Genomic DNA, 16,267 nt, shown 5'->3' on the forward strand with positions numbered 1-16,267 from the left:
AATTTCTCATGTAAACACAGCCTTAGGCCAGTAACATTTTCTGCAAGAAAAGGCTTGCACATCAATGCGTATAATACGGTATGGATATGATGTGAAGGCCATCATTTACATATTGATATAGGGCCGGCATTCCATTGATTGGTGACAGAAAAAACAAAAGAAATTATAGCAATAAACACTGCTTTATGGCAGTTTTCTAAAAAAAGTTATTGTGTTCTAGTCCATGGACCCTGTCTAAAAAGTAAGAAATTAACGAAATATGATAGCCGAAAATTAAAATTTCACACAAAACCTCACAATAATCACACAGAATGAAAAGCTACATGTAGAAGACCTTTCCCCTCGTGATCCTCTTTCCTATGCATGCATGTTGCCAATTGTTGGTGCAGCCCAAGTTTAGTGTTGAAAGCAGCATTTCAAGTGTGATTATTGTGAGGTTTTGTGGGAAATTTTAATTTTCGGCTATCACATTTCGTTAATTTCTTACTTTTTAGACGGGGTCCATGGACTAGAACACAATAATTTTTTTTAGAAAACTGCCATAAAGCAGTTTTTATTGCTATAATGAAAAGTGGATCGATCCAACTCTTCCCGTCGCTTCCCGATCCGTACGGCAGTATGGTTGCGTTCCCGTTCCTGGTGTTCACATTGGACGCAGACTGTCCCCTCGCTCCCCGTCGATCCTTACGTCATGCCCCGTCGCGCCCCGTCGAATGTGAACTAGGATATAATTTGAAGAAAAGGGTTTGCTCCCCACACTGGAGCTCGAGCTTTTCCGCCGACTTGACGTGACACTTGACTGACTCACGACTGCTATACAGAGCACAGGAGGAGCACGTCGCACCTTCGACACGGAAAACCTGGAAGAAAGCACCTCTCTGTGCGCAAAACACAGTGTTTCGGGGAACTCATCCCTCATCAGTTGAGCTTGAGTAGACTGAGGAAGAGTGTGCCTGAAGCGAACTGGTATCACAACGCCGCCGGGAAAACAGATTTTACATACAAAAAACTTCACATCTAGTGTGACATAGTAGAACAAGTAGTAGCCAGTCGCAGCTGCCCCGCAAGGACATTACCCGGCACAATCATGACTGGCTTGGCATAATGTCAGCGCTAAAATAATAATTATATTTCCTCACAATCATGACTGGTTTGGCATAATGTTTTTATTATTATTATTTTCACTAAGTACACAACCTACTCGTCAGAAGGGGAGAAGACAACAGAGTATACAATAACAAAACAGCAGGGAGCGTAGGGGCTGCAAAGCAAGCCTGTGCTGGTGAGGCAAGCCCACAACACCGACCTATGGTCTCGGCGTGAACGTGAGCTTGCGCACCATAGCCTAAAAGAATGATGTTAGTGCTAACATTATACTTATCTCTGACATCATTCATAACATCTGGCCTTCATTCGTGAATCGTGTAGAGAAATGTCAATTTAAGTGCCAATTATCACGAATGACTATACTTATTTATAATAAAGAGAAGGACCAAGAAACAGTTACGCTATAATGTACACTAACCACCGATTACTTGACAATAGGTGTTGGCGGATAATGCTCGGTAATATGGGATATAATGCTCTCAGCAATACTCCACAAAAGGCCATATAATGCTCCAAATAATGCTGATAATGCTCCGCCGGATGGAATATAAACACCTGAACCTTGCGGTATTGGGCTAAGAAAAACGCTATAATATTGCACCCGTGCTATGATAAACACATAATACAATATCAGGTAGACATGTACGCTAGGTACAAACACATACAGTCATATTGAGGCGGCACAAAGATGATACGCCAAGAAGGACTCCTTGACCAGCTTCTTCCTCTGAGTTTCCCTCTCCAAACATGACTTTCCTTGTTTGTGTCTCGCGGTAGCAATATGGGACATGCTTATACAGTACTCTTCTTCCCTGACAATGTTGTATGGCATTTTTTTTATTTTTTTTTACAAAGACCACTTAATGCCAAACATGAGATGCAGCTAGGGGAAGCACGCACAACCTGAATCGTGGCAGTGGTGGTGAGGTTTAGGGAGCTCCGCCGACCTAGGGTCTCGACTTCATAGCCACCTAAGCATGCCAGGCACACTAACTTGCCACAGTCGCTTTTGAGCGGTTCATCTGGGAACTCCCGCACCCATGTTTCGGCACTGATTGCCACTTCAGTGCTCTGTCCATGAGCTACTCGCGTCCTTTTGGAAACATTTTCAGACTTGGTAATAGCTGTTTTCTGAAAAGACCGCTTCCTCGCTATCGCGGCAGGATCTGCAATTTCCAACTCGACGACGTCACTGTCATCAGAGGACTCCGCCAAAAGCTCATCTGGAGAAAGCCCAGCTTCCTCCTTATCCCAAGAACGACATCGTGGCGAGTCAGCCATCAGCGTTGGCTGCTAGTTAGCTGGTCTTACACAATGGTCAATGTCCGGTGAAAGTCCAGCGTTACTCTTTGACAAAGACATGGACTCTTGCTTCGAAGAAGAATGTTTTTTTGTAACATTACTGTGGACGGTAACCGGGTAAGGTCTGGAATGTGTGCGTGTGCGCACCTCCACCGTTCCATGCTGGCTCACATTTGTTTCGTTGGTTCGGCGTTGTCATGGTTGTTACCTGGATCTTCAAAAAGTTAGTTCCTGGCCGAAGATAGACTTCAGGGACAGGAAGTTTCTGCGAGAGATTCCACACTGTGCTGGACCACAGCTAGCTAGCACTACTATTACTGCATGCAGTATGCTGGGCCTGGCACTGTGTGCCACGATCTGTTTGGTACCATGCATGATGTATACGGTGGTCTATCGCTTGTAGTAACATCGCGTATAAATGTTGCCAATCAAAGACCAACGCTATCCGATATGAATTATTATCACTCTTCTATATCGACCTCCACTAATTCTCGTGATCCTTGACTGGTCCTATATTACCCATATCGCCGCAATATTGACCGCTTATATCGACCGCTTGTATCAACCACTTAGGCATTGCAATCTTTCGACTTTGGAGGGACTTAGAATTTTTCTCTCCACTTCAAAAAGAAAAATTGAAAGAAAGAAGACAAAGGAAGAGAACAAGCAGGATTCGAACTCACAACAGTACGAATCTCAAGCAACCCCTTATACCACCCAGCCACTGTGCTGCAGATGCTGAACTCTGTTGTTCTTACAGTCTTGTACCCAAAATAGGCAACATCCTATGTACACTATAGTACAAATTAGGGGTCAAACGGGTGTTCCGGGTACCCGGGTACCCGCCCGTTAATCTCAGGTACCGTTAGTAAAAGGGTACCCGTTTGTAAAAAAAAAAGAAAAAGAAAAAAAACGTTGGATTTCGATGATCCTATCGTATGCCAAGACTCAAAATAGGAGTGCGGATACTCTTTTCCTTTTCCTGTGCATTCTCGCTTTCGACTTTGTCAGGCAGGAGCAGGCTGAAAGACAGCCGTTCTCTCCACTCTAGTCCAAGTAAAAATCCTCGTACTGGAGGTTTTTGATTGTAATGTGAGAAAATGCAAGACTTGAAACCGAGTCGTTCGAGGTGGCAGCTCAGTTACTAGAAAGTTACGATGGTTCTCCGACATCGACATCGAACCTGCCACAGTACTTGAAAATGAACTAGTGTCACCAGGCTGAGTGACCAGTCGGAGTGTCACAAACGGTGATGTCCGTAGGGGGTAGCTATGATACTCATGGTTGTAGTTTGTTCCTTCAATCGACGAACTCGGTTCAGTTGAAAAGTTGTTCGAAATATTGCATACAAGATTACAGATTTGTGAAGATTCGTTTCACGAGTTCAACGAGCTAGCACTAGCAGCTAGCTGGCCAGCAGCACATCAGCTGTGTCAGGCACCCCAGCTAGCAATGGGTGCAAACATCTTCTGAATGGGAAGAGTACCAGTTCTCTGCGAACATATCAAATAGGATTGGGCGAGATCACGGGAGTTTTGCTAAACTATTCTGTCCTTGCATGGCTTGAAGCACATCGATCTGCAGTTGATTTGCGTACATGTATCAAAATACATGTAGCACTAGGACCATGTACGATTGTAACTGCCTGTGAAGTTATGTACATGGGCAAATGTACGGATGACATTCATTTGGAACCTTCATTGCCATAATATTATCATGAGACACGAATAAATAGAATGCGAATCATAATGTGGTATCAAAATACAACCTGAGAATATACAAATTTAAATCATGATTTATGTGATAAATGCACACAAAAATAATATGGCTGCTAAAGGGTACCCGTTAACCCGCCCGTTAAGAAAATTACCCGTTCGTTAGTTAAAGGTACACCCGTTTGACCCCTAGTACAAATGCTATACTAAAAAGGTTAAAATAGCTCCTAAAGGTTCAACTTTTGGGGTTATGGCAAAGGAATCATGATAAATAGGATATTGACCTCGACTTCGGTCTATACGGGAAATATAGGCCTCGTAAAAGACCTCGGCGGACCTCGGTCTTTTACTCGGCCTATATTTCCCATATAGACCTCGTCTTGGTCAATATCCTATACGTACATGATGAATTGACGATGTGTGTAGATCAACTATGCAGTCATGTAGAACGTCGTATAATGCCATTTTTGGCCTCGTAATGTTTTATAATGCTCGTAATGCTCCGGGTGGTGTATAATGCTCGATATAATGCCGGCATTATCCGCCAACACCTACTTGACAATCAATTCATGCGATAAAATTGCACAAAACTGAGCAACAGTATTGACGTTCTACAAGTAACTGGCTATCAGCTCTACCACGTCTTGGGTGCGCACTCCAACCGCCTTGCAACTTTTGAGGTTCTAAGGTATAATATTATGAAAGTATGGGAGGGGAAGGTGAGCGCAACCAAGTCAAGCACGAGCTGAAAGTCTCAGCTGTGAAGGATGCTGGCGGATGTACATGCATGCCGATGACGACACTGGCAAGACCATTAGAGAATACGGTCAAACCACGATTCAAGGATACTTAGCAACATACCACACAACTTGCGTGGCTCTAACGATTTCAAATGGTCTTGCCAGTATCGTCATGGACGGCAGTCATGAGTCAATCAAGTGTCAAGTCAAGTCGACGGAAAGGCGCGTGCTCCAGTGTGGGGAGCAAACCATTTCCAAACACAGAGTGGCAAATGGCCCTCAACGTCTATTCTCACAACTCCATGTGGGACACTGACTCACGCTGCTGCTGCTTGGTCCTCACTAGGAGATTGTCGCACTGGAAGCGGAGCGTCACTGTAAGTTGGTATCCCTAGTGATGGTTTGGCTCGGAGAGCACTAATTAATTATTCAGTGCTCTCGGAAGAGAAATTAAAATAGCCTAATCAAGCTGAACTAATGAGGGCTGAATTCCAAGAAACACTGTGTATTGAGCAGGGAGTGGTTCTTTCTTGCAGATATATCGAGTGGAAGGTTCGACGGGCTTGTCTTGTGCTCCAGATGCAGTCGAGAGTCAGTCAAGTGTCAAGTCATTCCGCAGGAAGCAGACGTTCACGAGCAGCCACATTATTCACCAACTACCGCCGAAGTCGCAACATCTTCTCTCGTATATACTAGGTTGTCGGTATTCGATCAATCACTATTGAGACTTGCACGAGTTCTGATCTTGTACGATATTTTTGGACTGGTAATTATCAAACTGACTGGATTTCTAACATTAAAAGTTGGACGGGTCTTCCCTTGCAAGCTCTCTCCCATGCAGCACACGATAGAGTTGGATTCAGAGACATCATTCACAATTCTCTCGCTGATTAATGCCTCTACGATCACCTTGTGTTTAGTTTATGAGTTATACATACATACAATTATCAAACTAGTTCCACGTGTAAATGCCTTGCTATAGCCAATACTAGAAAAGTGGGAATGGTGTCATTGCCATTTCAATCTTACCTTGCCCTGGTTACCGAACCGTCAGGAGCAATATTCTTGCCGTTCCTTTTTGCGATATCCTAAGAATAACCTCTTATCGTCTTGTTGTGGATTTGCTATGTCGCAATTGATCAACAATCACTCCCTTCACACTGTCTTGTCCCTGTCAGGCAATCGCAACTCATGGCGCTGATCTTCAGCTCTGAAGCCTTGCGAATCTGTTCCTTCGTCTGGCAGTAGCCGGCTTCCGCACGTTCTGACTTTGATGTTGCAGGGTGTGCATCTCAGATAGCAAATACATAACATTGTAATATGTATCCATCTCAGCGCGCAATGGGTGTGACCGGCCGCTTCAAGCTCGGATGACCCTACAAATTACTTCCTGCAATACTATACAGTGTAATGTAGCATAGCACCTCAAGGCTCATGCTTCGCAGAGAGAAGAGACACTGACGCATGGCCCATGCCCTGCTTCACAACAGATGTTAACCAGATTCCACCAAAATGCAGTGTTAGCATTCAGGAAACCGTACTCATGTTTCTCAGTTGAAGCAAATATCCATGATTGACTTCACTCAAATATCCATGATTGACCTCACTCAAATCTCTTTCATACACTGCACAAATGGTAAAATAAAGATCAGACACAGAAAAGCTGGTACTTAGTAATTGGCTTTACAAAGTAGATGTACCGATTGGGTGCAGAGGGGTGCGAGAGAGAGAGACAGAGAGAGAGATTGAGAGAGAGAGAGAGAGTGTGTGGATGGGTTGGTGTGTAAGAATATGCCTGGAAAGAGCGGATAAGCTATGATCAGTTGCTGGTAATGTAGGGCGACAAGCGTCCACTTTCTCTCGGGATTCGCCAACGAAAACTTGAGTGGCTGGGTCATGTTGATCGCAAGCCATCAGAGCGCGTCCCAGAAGATTCATATAAAACCCAAGCGCAGTTTAGCGTATATTGGCTTGTGATTTCCTTTCTTCTGTTTGCTTTAGCATTTTATCGCTCCACAGGTACACTCAGTCTCAGGTACTCTCATATTTGTGCAATTGTTAATTTTGCTCCTGAAATGTCCTCCCTTTTGCTTTGCTACCGTCCTCCTCCTTCCTCCACCCTTTTTCTCATTATCACATTCGTTTCCATGTAATTGGGTTTGTAGCCCGTGTGTACTTGCGAATTCAAATAAAAACATACATACATACAAGATTCTGCTGTTTCGTCTGCGCTGATCCCGCTGTCCACCTGGCGGTCCACGCAGACGCTGGAAAGACTGTGTTTACTACTGACCTTTAGACCCTGAATGTCGTGAAGGGATGGTAGGATCTCGCAGATTCTTGGCCCGAATGGCGCCGCATGTAAAAAGAAATCAAGTTGAAAGGAAAAAGTGACGCGAGGCGGAGCTCCAAAAGTGCTCCCCCCGCCATCGTACTGAAAAGGTGTGTTTCTAGGCCCGAATAGCGCCGCATGTACCGTTGTTCCGAGCCCCAGCCGCCCACACCCAATGTGGTAATGTCCATTGCCAAGTATGTGATCAGTACTTCTCTCGCCTATCAGATGAGAAGCGTCACAAATGCTTGACGGAACAGCGTAAACCGGTGTGTAACCAGGCTAGCGCTTGCCAGTGTTGTCGCGGCCAACGTTGGTTCCGCAGTCCCGGTGGATTGGCTACCCATGGATGCGATCACGGACCGGCTCCCAACACAGAGCACCTCGGCAACCCAGTCACTCCGCAGTGCAGCACCTGTCACCGCAATTTCATGCCCAGCAGCAGGGTTGGCCCTACACAAGTACGAACCTAAAAAACGGAGGACAATGTCGGAAAGGGCCGACTTCACATTCGACTGCACATGCCACAGGAAGTTGCGACTACGTCACAATCTAGTGGGCCATCAGAAGTGCTGTGTAAGGCCGTCATCAAACTACATTTTCCGACTCCCGGTTACGTCTATGTCTATGGTGAACAAACCAAAACGGTTGGTCGTGTCATCAGACTGCCACAGTTCTTGATGTGTACACGCAGTCGCTTTTTTGGAAAACAATTGAACGCACATACATGTACATCGAAGTCCAGGGTCGCTCGGAAAGAGGCTGGGCCAGATACGCAAGTCCATACAAAAAGTCGTATAACCCCCCTGCCCCCCCCCTCTCCATATCACGTCTGAGCCCGTTTCCCCTGCTCCCGTTTTCACCCCGTATACGGATCATCATGACAACCGACCAAAAACTCCTTACGTGTACGTAGACGTAGCGCTTTGTACCATGGTGTGATGACAGCCTAACGTGTATCAAGGTCCATGTGTATGTGTGTGTGTATGTGTGTGTGTGTGTGTGTGTGTGTGTGTGTGTGTGTGCTTCTTTTTTTACAAAGAACACAAACCCGGCTCGAGACAAAAAATAATAACAAGAAAGATAACAATGTTGCATGCAGGGAGAACGAAGAAACGACTAGAACACGTATGTGTGTGTGTGTATGTGTGTGTGTTCCATATGGTGCAGTGGTATGTGCAGCGATTTCCAATAGATAGGTTGTGGGTTCGATTCCCGACGATTATGGTCACACACGTCTTTCTTCTCTTCCTCGGATTCCTCCTGACTTTTCTTTCATTCTCCTGGGTGGTTACCAACAGCCAGTGCATGTCGGAGTATGTGGTGTGGTGTGTGTGCGTGAAAAAATGAAAAAAAATGAAGAAAAAAATTAAAAAGACCAAAAAGTAGGGATTCACTGGCCAGAAAAAGCCACTTCATAGCTGTGTGGTGCAGACCAGGCTAAATAGTGGCGGTCAATTCTTCAGCCTTGCAAGCTGTTGAATGGTGCAATCCCAGCACAAGCTGCTATGGCTTCTGCTGTAGCATCGCTATCATCGCCTCCGGCAATGGGCGTCCAATGGTCCAATGGTACGTGTGTTTGTGTGTGTTGCCAGCTAGTCCAGTTGGTGAGTAGACATATGCCGTACAGTGTTGGTTCTGCTGCAAACGGGCTCGGCTGCTTGAAGGTTTATTGTTGTATCTGCCACCTTGTTTTACCTTGCTCTGGACACCGAACCGTCAGGAGAGATATTCTTGCCGTTTCTTTCTGCGATATCCTAAGAATATCCGCTCATCGTCTTATTGAGGATTTGCTATATCGCAATTGCGGGCTCGAAATCACTCTCTTGACATTGTTTTGTCCTTGTCAGGCACTCTCAACCCTGATCTTGAGCTCTGAATCCTTGAGAATCTCTTCCTTCGTCTGGCTGTAGACGGCTTCCGCACGTTCTGACTTTGATGGTGCAGTGTGTGCATTTCTGATAGCAATTACATAACATGACACGGTATATCCATCTCAGCGGGCAATGGGTGTGACCGGCCGCTTCAAGCTTGGATGACCCTACAAATTACTTCCTGCAATACATACAGTGTAATGTAGCATAGCACCTCAAGGCTCATGCTTCGCAGAGAGAAGAGACACTGACGCATGGCCCATGCCCTGCTTCACACCAGATGTAAACCAGATTCCACCAAAATGCAGTGTTAGTATTCAGGAAACCGTACTCATGTTTCTCAGTTGAAGCAAATATCCATGATTGACTTCACTCAAATATCCATGATTGACTTCACTCAAATATCCATGATTGACTTCACTCAAATATCCATGATTGACTTCACTCAAATATCCATGATTGACTTCACTCAAATCTCTTTCATACACTGCACAAATGGTAAAACAAAGATCAGACACAGAAAAGCTGGTACTTAGTAGTTGGCTTTAAATAGTAGATGTACCGATTGGGCGCAGAGGGGTGCAAGAGAGATATTGAGAAAGAGAGATCGTGGATGGGTGGGTGGGTGTGTAAGAAGAGGCCTGGCAAGAGCGGATAAGCAATGAATAGTTGCTGAAACTTTGGGGCGACAAGCGCCCACTTGCTGTCCGGATTCGCCAACGAGGGCTTGAGTGGCTAGATCATGTTGCTCGCATGCCACCAGAGCGCATCCCAGAAGATTCTGCTGTTTGGTCTGCTCTCATCCCGCCGTCCACCTGGCGGTCCACGCAGACGCTGGAAAGACTGTATTTACTGCTGACCTGAAAGCCCTGAATGCTGTGAAGGGATGGTAGGATCTGGCAGATTCTTGGCCCGAATGGCGCCGCATGTACCGTTGTTCCGAGCCCCAGCCGCCCACACCCAATGTCCACTGCCAAGTATGTGATCAGTGCTTCCCTCGCCTATCAGATGAGAAGCGTCACAAATGCTTGGCGGAACAGCAGAAACCTGTGTTTAACCAGGCTAGCGCTTGCCAGTGTTGTCCCTGCCAACGTTGGTTCCGCAGTAACGGTGGATTGGCTAGACATCGGTACGATCACCTCGGCAACCCTCCACTCCGAAGTGCAGTTCCTGTGACCGCAGTTTCAAGCCCAGCAGCTTGGCCATGCACAAGGGCGAACCTAAAAAATGGAGGACAATGTCGGGCAGACTTCACATTCAAGTGCCCATGCCACAGGGAGTTACGACTACGTCACCAGCTAGTGCAACATCAGAAGTACTGCTCCTCAGCCTCTTCCACCCCTTTTCCCTGAAGGGGACTGCGTAACCTATCAAGGCAACGTGTATCAAGGTCAAGGTGTATGTGTGTATGTGTGTCGGTATTTGTGTCTTTTTTTTACAAAGAACACAAACCCGGCTCCAGACTAAAAAATAATAACAAGAAAGGTCACAAAGTTGCATGCAGGGAGAAGGAAGAAACGAGTAGAACACGTGTGTGTGTGTGTGCGTGTGTGTGTATGTGTGTGTGTGTATCTGTGAGTGCACATCCAGTGCATTTGCAGATTTGGGTGCTTCTCTTGTGACAGGCGTATACATGGTACATGGTACATGGTGTGTGTGTGTGTGTGTGTGTGTGTGTGTGTGTGTGTGTGTGTGTGTGTGTGTGTGTGTGTGTGTGTGTGTGTGTGTGTGTGTGATGTGTGTGCGGGAAAAAATGAAAAAAGACCAAAAAGTAGGGATTCACTGGCCAGAACAAGCCACTTCATAGCTGTGTGGTGTAGACCAGGCTGAATAGTGGCGGTCAATTCTTCAGCCTTGCAAGTTGTTGAATGGTGCAATCCCAGCACAAGCTGCTATGGCTTCTGCTGTAGCATCGCTATCATCGCCTCCGGCGATGGGCGTCCAATGGTCCAATGGTGTGTGTGTGTGTGTGTGTGTGTGCGTGTGTGTGTGTGTGTGTGTGTTGCAAGCTAGTCCGGCTGGTTGGTACACATATGCTAGAAGCCAAACTTTTAGATTTGCGCCATGATGCAGCCATTTCCACTTTGCTTTGTGAGTATAAAAACCCAGAATGATCCAGAGTTACTCATTACTATTTTCTGATGATCGTCGAGTGCGTGAAACTCGGAGTTAAAAACACTTTCCCTGTCCTCCTATTGTTTTGAAGTATATAATATACCTGTTGGCCATGGACTGCTTCTGGCTAGATTGACTCTTGTGTAACCACTGGTGCTAGTGGAGCTTATATCAGATCCACTCTGATTTGGCCACCCACACTAGTAGCAAGTATTACCTTCACTGGGAGGAGGGGTAACTGCAGTTGGATCCCGGGACGGATACCCTGATGCCATCAATCGTTTTTCTGCACCTTGTCCTCACCCACTTACTGAGGTGTGGGGAGCCCATAAGTGGGATCATTTGCAAGTCACCCATAGTTTGAGGATTTCAGGGGGTGTCGGCCTTTGGGCGGTTTAATAACCAATTGGGTCCTCTTTCCAAGATTCCTTTTGAGTTATACTCTCCCCTCTCACCGGGAACACCCACGTGACCACGTTTTGGCAGTGAGCAAGTACAAGTAGAATGTGTGTGTGTGTATGTGTGTGTGTGTGTGTGTGTGTGTGTGTGTGTGTGTGTGTGTGTGTGTGTGTGTGTGTGTGTGTGTGTGTGTGTGTGTGTGTGTGTGTGTGTGCGCGCTTGTCCAACCTGTTGGAAGGCTACCTTCTTGCCAAAGCAATTGGAAGTTGGACTAGTTTCGGCTCCACAATCCAGTGTGTCGTTGCTATAATAGCTTTGAAGGCTTAGGTTGTGGGTATAACTGTTGGCTCTGGGTTCCCAGTACTCAATAGCCGAGGCTGGTTGGTAAAGTTACTCCAATTTCACTTCAAGGTACCAGTGCATCTAGTGTCTGCTTTTATCAAAGCAGCGTGCTGTCTATACTGGTTACCCCAGCAAATGTAGGGTGTGCATAGGTAACTGTCTTGGTCATTCTATGCTGATGTACTCCGTGTGGTGCAGACCCGGTGTGCTTTGGTGGTCGATTCACATGGCCTCGCCAGTTGTGTGAATTAGACAGTTATCTGGCGCAAATCTTGAACTGTCTCATTCAGATCTTGTTCGCTATCGTTGCTATAAGAGAAAATCTGTGAGTGAATATCCAGTGCAATTGCAGATTTGCCTGCTTCTCTTGCGACGGGCGTATAAATGGTACATGGTACATGGTGCATGTCGAACACACAACTGCAACGCACAAAATACTAGTTGAAGGTAACTCGTGAGAGGCAAGAGGGCAACATAGATTAGGCCATTGCAGAATTATTACGCAAAAGGAGCCTATATTGTAGATGATAACGCCATGAGAAACATCCTCCTGAGTTGGATTTGGCTACAACTAAGCCAGCTTACGTTACCAGTAGCGATAATAAAATTAATTTTATTGGTTTCAGAGATCTCGTTTTTGCCGCAAGCGTATCAACATGAACGTATTAGTTCAAGTCAGGGAGTATCCAAACCGAAAAATTCCCTATGCGCACTCGTAGACACACTCATTATTTTGTTTTGCTAGTGAGCAAGGTCAGCACCTAACAGGAACCTGCGGATACTGTGGCGAATCCCCCGCAAAACCACATATTCCTGATTTTCAACCAAGATGTGTTGGCTTGTATTCTTTGATGATGTGTTATGAGCCGGTTCGCTCATTGAATTATTCCTATTTAAAACTTTCACCAATCAATCAAAAACAATACTTCCCGAAAGAATTTCAATTGAAGTACTGTGACAATCTCTCCTCCTGTTTTCCTGCAATAATTATAAACAAGGAAGGGGTTGCGGGTACTTCAAGCATTGTTACTGATAATATTCCTTCTGACAGCTGTTTCGCCTGCTAAAGGTTCGTCAGAGAAGGTGATACCGAATAGGATATTGTAATTGACATGGCACATATGTATTGAAGTACTTACTCAACCTGCGGGCAGAACTGTTTCGCCCTTTGTGGACTCATCAGCGCAGCACAGAGAAAATGAGGCGGAACCTGATAGCAATAAAAAATAAAATTTCCCAAAGCCAGATTTAAACAAGCCCCGAACGTACCTTGCCAGAGTGCTCAAACTTACAAGTCAGTGAGCTCTGCATAACGCAAACGGCAAAGGCACTACCCCACACGAGAGTGCTCAACTGCTACAAGAGCAAGAGCGAAGTATCAATCTGCGGACAGAACTGTTTCGTCCTTTGTGGACCCATCAGCGCAGCAACAGTGAAGTATATTGAACTTAATTGAAGTACTTAAGAGAGCATGTCTGAGAAAACCTGAACATATGTGCAAGTCGATCTCTCAGATTTCGCTCAAATTTTGCAGGTAGGTTTTCTTTGGGGTGTAGATCGACATTCCAAAGCCCGCGCTGAACATAAGGGAACCATGAAATTGGCATACCCCTCAATATTGGCACGATTTATGGGTCTACAAACAAGCCACGGCACAGCGTACAAGAACAAGCTACGAACAAAACTCCATCAAGCCATCATTACCTCATCTTAGAAGAGTTCTTGGGGCAGCACCACTTAGCCACGCCAGCATCCCAGAAGACGAGGGAAATCATCCCTTGACGCCACTAATGATCGTCTTGAAAATAGCCAAATTACAAGCGCTGATAAAACAGCGAGCTACGTCCTCAATTAGCAAACACTATACACCGGCAGATAGTAGAACACCTCTTCTAGCACTGAGGACATGTCCCCCATCATCCTTTTGGGGTGTTCTTGAAATAAACAATTTTGAATTTTTCCACGTAGCTCGTTGTTTTATCAGCGCTTGTAATTTGGCTATTTTCAAGACGATCATTAGTGGCGTCAAGGGATGATTTCCCTCGTCTTCTGGGATGCTGGCGTGGCTAAGTGGTGCTGCCCCAAGAACTCTTCTAAGGTGAGGTAATGATGGCTTGATGGAGTTTTGTTCGTAGCTTGTTCTTGTACGCTGTGCCGTGGCTCGTTTGTAGACCCATAAATCGTGCCAATACAGTATTGGGCCAATATTGAGGGGTATGCCAATTTCATGGTTCCCTTCAAAAGATTCTGCGCGGGCTTTGGAATGTCGATATACACCCCAAAGCAAACCTACCTGCAAAATTTGAGCGAAATCTGAGAGATCGACTTGCACATATGTTCTGGTTTTCTCAGACATGCTCTCTTAAGTACGTTCGTTAGGACTTGGTTTTAAACCTCGCTTTGGAAATTCGTATTTTACATTGCTTTCAGGTTCAGCCTTGTTTTCTCTGTGCTGCGCTGATGAGTCCACAAAGGACGTAACAGTTCTGTCCACAGGTTGAGTAAGAACTTCAATACATACAAGTATATTGTCCGCAGATTGAGCATATATTATCCCATGTCATTTACAACATTCTATTAGGTATCATCTTCTCTGACGAGCCTTTAGTAGGCGAAACAGCTATCAGAAGGAATATTATCAGTACCCCATTTTCTCTGTGCTGCGCTGATGAGTTCACAAAAGACGAGACAGTTCTGTCCGCAGATTGAGTATCTCGTTCCTGCTCTTGTAGTAGAAGAGCACTCTCATGTGAAAACAATCATTTTTTAATACTTTAAAAAACTTCACTTCCAAACTCCAATAATAAGCGGTCTCTCTTCACTGCGAATCAAACATTTCGTTACCCTGATGATGGGCCAGGCCCGAAAATTTGGAGTAATGTTAATTTTTAAGAAAGGATTTGCTCCCCACACCGGAGCTCGCGCTATTCCGCCGACTTTACTTGACACTTGACTGACTCACGACTGCCATCCAGAGCACACGAGAAGTCCATCGAACCTTCGACTCGGCAAACCTGCAAGAAAGCACCACTCCCTGCTCAATACACAGTGTTTCGGGGAATTCACCCCTCATCAGTTGAGCTTGAGTAGGCTGAGGAAGATTGTGCCTGAAGCGCACCACTTATATAGTGCTCTCCAGGCACAAACATCACCAGGGATACAAACTTACAGAGACGCTCCGTTTCCAGCAAACCACTACTTCGTAATGTTAATTTTCATGTTTCATATAATTCGCAGTGAAGAGACCGTTTTTTTGGAGTTGAAAAGTGAAGTTTTAATGTGTAAGTGGCTGCGTTGGAGTTTGCGCACAAATACTTTATACTGGGTAAATAATTACAACATTTTTTAAATGAAGTGATCGGAGAGCTATAGAGGCTCGTACTATGCTCAAGTCCCAACTACGGGCCAAGGCTCAAAGGGCAACGTTGGCCTCTAGGACATCCAGGGAGGCAGAGCTACCCATAGGAGGCTGCCAAACCCGTCGAACCCCATGCAGACACATAACACTCAGCGCAACAGGCTACAGGGCGAACGCCAGCCTCCAGAGAAGATGGGCAACCCGCATAGAATACGCCTCCCTCCCACGCAGCGACTGGAGGGGTGCGGTCCGCCACACCACTGCAGCAGCACCATTGCCGCGTCCTGCAGTGGAAAAGAGGACAAAGGAGAGAAAAGTGATCCGCACCACTTCTCGGACTCTCCAATCATACGGACGTCGTTTCTCCTGTTTGTGGTGCCGGTAGTGGGCGGAGAGAGAGGAGGCGCGGTTCGAAGACGCATAAGGGTTCAACACACGTACATCAATAAAAATGCGCTTGAATCGACCCCTCCAAACTCCACACTGGCCAACACGTTCAAATGAGCTTGACCCTCTCTTGAAGCTGACAGGAGCTTGAACCTCTCCCCAGTCAGGGGCTGGAGATGTGGCTCACTGCGGCTGGGGTAGTGCCTTTGCTGCTTGCGTTATGCAGAGCTCACTGACTTGTCGGTTTGAGCGTTTGGTAAGGTACGGGCCTTGATCTGGCTTTGGAAAATATATTTTTCATTACTTTCAGGTTTGGCCTCATCTTCTCTGTGCTGTGCTGATGAGTCCACAAGGCACGAAACAGATCTGTCCGCAGATGAAGTTCTTTAAAAAATATAATTACTTGTGTTGTAACCAGAAAGAAAGCACTAGCATAAATATTATGTCACTGCCAACAATACTATCTATAATGTCGGAATAGAACAGAAATTTCCAATGAAAACGTTGCAAGAAAGTCACTGCTGACTCTGACACTTCATTACTTTATGATGAGAAGCGTAATGGAACGAAATCCGCCACTAAACGCAGCAGAAGAG

The 16,267-nt window shown here is 45.7% G+C and overlaps 1 protein-coding gene across 1 annotated transcript in view; it reads left to right on the forward strand.

Moving 5' to 3' along the window:
• LOC135819562 (uncharacterized) overlaps positions 1 to 16,267 on the forward strand; it is a 205,263-nt gene that overhangs the window by 150,052 nt on the left and 38,944 nt on the right. The window lies entirely within an intron of this gene.

Source organism: Sycon ciliatum, chromosome 6 (genome assembly GCF_964019385.1).
Source record: "Sycon ciliatum chromosome 6, ocSycCili1.1, whole genome shotgun sequence".
NCBI lineage: Eukaryota > Metazoa > Porifera > Calcarea > Leucosolenida > Sycettidae > Sycon > Sycon ciliatum.